Source organism: Triticum aestivum, chromosome 6A (genome assembly GCF_018294505.1).
Source record: "Triticum aestivum cultivar Chinese Spring chromosome 6A, IWGSC CS RefSeq v2.1, whole genome shotgun sequence".
In the NCBI taxonomy this organism is placed as follows: Eukaryota; Viridiplantae; Streptophyta; class Magnoliopsida; order Poales; family Poaceae; genus Triticum; species Triticum aestivum.
The window spans coordinates 543,271,651-543,274,863 of record NC_057809.1 but is presented as its reverse complement, the minus strand read 5'-3'; positions in this window follow the sequence as shown (position 1 = coordinate 543,274,863).

Here is a 3,213-nt window from a genome sequence, read left to right as displayed (position 1 = left end):
TCGTGTCTCTAACCAGGACTAAAGGTCTCATTTGAACCGGGACTAATGCTCACATTAGTCCCGGTTCGTACGCAACCGGGACTAATGTGTATATTGAGCTGTGACCAAAGCCCTGTTTTCTACGAGTGCAGTAGACTGCATTTCGGCGGGGCGGCATTGTCGCTGAGGAAGGAGGAGATGGGAGTGAAGGAGGCGACAACTCAGGTAGTGTCATTTTCACAAAAAAATAGTCATATTGGCAGTTATTATGCCGATAGGGGCCATGTGACGGTTCTATTCCATATGTGGTCGCTACTCACTCCGACGGAGGCCAGGGAGCGTTTGGTTACTGGGTCTACCCGCTGCGAGATGGTAGCACGAGATATCTTCAACCGGTTTGGATGGCGGTCATGTAATAGGATAGGCAATTAGTTTACCTGTCTCTCTTATGCCAGCCGGTTGTGGCTTTTCATGGCCAGTTTGTTTTTGGCCCTTTTGACTCTTTGTGAGCTCTCTTTTATTTTCGTTTTGAGACTATAAGACCTTATTGAACCTATCTATCTTTTTAATAAGTTGGCTGTATGCATCATTTTAATGCAGAGGCCGGGGAGTCCCCCCTTTTCGAAAAAAAAAGAAGACTCTGCTAGAGTTGCTCTTAAGAACATAGTTGAGTCCTAGCCAGGATAAAACATTTGGGTCCATGTAGCAGAAGTAATAAAAAACAATTAAGAAAGAGCTGTGAATTTTATTCTCTCAGTTGCTCTGATTTAAGCGGAAGCTTTTATTTCATGCGTTTGATGTAGTAGCCTGTTTTATGACATTTATCCCAATTCAGTTGGTTGATGTAACCTCGAGGAAGAATTTGCAAAGATGTACAAACTCACAGGCCGGTGGCTTTGGCTGGCTCAGGCCGCCGTGTGCCTGTAACTGTATTATCACTGCACTGCACCGTGAACAGCAGCCTACTCCGGCCACCGAACGACACGTCCTCCGCGTCAATGAATGCTCCATTGCACTGATGGATGCCAGCCGGGGCCTACTACCTTGATCGAACGCTCGTCCCATGTCCATGTGATGTGCTCCTTGGTTTGGTGGCGGGATACCCAATCATTCTGGGGATTCACCGTTAGATTTAAGTCCTTCTATAAAGAAATATAAAAGCATTTAGATCACTATTTTAGTAATCAAAAAGCTCTTGTATTTCCTTAGTATTTTTCATGCCAACCTTTTGGCTTTGGTTTGATTTTGATTGAGTGTGATGCAATGCAATGTTTATCTAACTTGATTGATGCTCCTTACAAGAAAATTTGACTGTTGAATTTCAGTGCATGTATCATACTCCCTTCGTTTCTAAATATTTGTCTTTCTAGACATTTTAAATGGTACAACTGTTACAGTGATTGGCGAATTTAGGGGCCGTCCATTCACTGCGATCAGACGGTGAAGAAATACGAGTTACGAGGAGTTACGATACTAGAATTACATGAAATTACAAATACTTGTGGGACCATTACAAAATTATGGTGGGGCTAATCAATTTCTAAAAGGGTAGATTCGTCCAATTTAGTGTGCAGCGCTAGGAGAAAAGGAAAAGAAAACCTAGCCCCGCACGCTTGTTCCCCGTTGTGTCGATCCCCTCTCCGCTCGCCTCCTCCTCTCTCGGGTCGCTGCACCGCCGGCTCAGCCGCTTCTCCTACGTCTTATCCTCCCTGCTCCTCTCCTCACAGCTGAGTCCTCGACCAGATCGGCGTCCATCTTCAGCGGCGGCGGCATCTTCAGTGGAGGAGGCGGGTGGTCGTGGCGGGGGCATCTTCAGCGGCGTCGCCGGACGAGCTCCACGCGTGGGGGAGATATCTCCACGGGCCCGCGCAACCATGTCCCCTTGCTGACGTCGGCCTCACAAAGAAGAGGTCTAGTCCGCCCGTGCCGCCGAGGAGGGGGAGCAGCCGCGCCCGGAGTAGGTCGTCCCCAACGCCTGCATCTAGTCGTCGACCTTAACTATACTGCAGTCGCCGCTGCTGGTCAAGGTCGCCCAGTTGACACTGGCCCCGCCGGAGTGCAGCTCATCCTGCCCGAGGACATGATATGTACCGTCTCTTGCTCCCCCCTTCACCCCCCTCTGTTGATCTCATTGGCACTGCAGCGACAGTACAAATACGTGCTGAAAGCATCTGTTTTCTACGTTACTAAACTATATGTGTGTTTCTTTTTGGTCCTCTACTAGTACCTACTAGTAGACACGCATAACAATTACTCTTCCTTTGTTCCCTGAATAATTTCCAAGGAAAGGGAGGGACGCCGGCGGGTGATTCCCCCCATTCTGCCAAGGCCAAGATGGGGCAGAAGATGTCATTGGCGCATCGAAGGCTCTCTTTGCTTGATGATGTCATTAGCATCAATAGGCACATCGCTGCTGCTGCGGCGGCGGCGGCGGCGGCTGATGATGATGGTGGTGCTTTTGAGCTGATGGCAAGAACCTTCATGGAACCATCTGATCTCATATGTCTGCATTCAGGCACGTCTATTCTTCCAAGATTCAGAGTATCAAATGCATGTTCTCATACATCAACAACAATAAACATAGGAAGCCACTTTTATCAGTTAGTTAGTTAGTTGGTTGGTTGGTTGGTCGGTTGATGAATCGAGCATTGGGCGAAAGCTTAAGTACTGAGATTGTTATGAGGCAAATTCAATACTCCTTTTTTTTCCAACCATTTCATTTGCCTTCTCTCTTTTCTTTCTGAATCTTCGGTCATGCTTACCTTGTGGAACCGTCAGACAAACTGAAAATGAACTGCTTATGTATTTTCTTATAGGGCTCATTAGTACTGCAGCAAGTAGTACAAGTACACAGCGACCGCATAGCATCCTCCATGTTATTAGACTATATTATCTATACATTTTTTTTCTTTACTAATTTTGAACTTCTCGTGACGCGATAATAAAAATTTGGCAATTGTAGGATGAGGAGTTCGCTGCTGATGTTCCTTAGAAAAATACAGGAATTTGTGACAGCAATGACGACACTGGTAGAAAAAGAGGCTTCCGTCCAGCCCCATTAGTCACGAAACTGTAGGAACCGCGACTAATGAAGTCTTTAGTCGCGGTTCGGCAGACGAACCGCGACCAAAGGCCTGGGCCCAGGGCGCTCGGTGGCCAGCTGGTGCACGTGATGGGCTTTAGTCGCGGTTGGCCAGGCCAACCGCGACTAAAGGTGCCCAAAGGCCTTTAGTC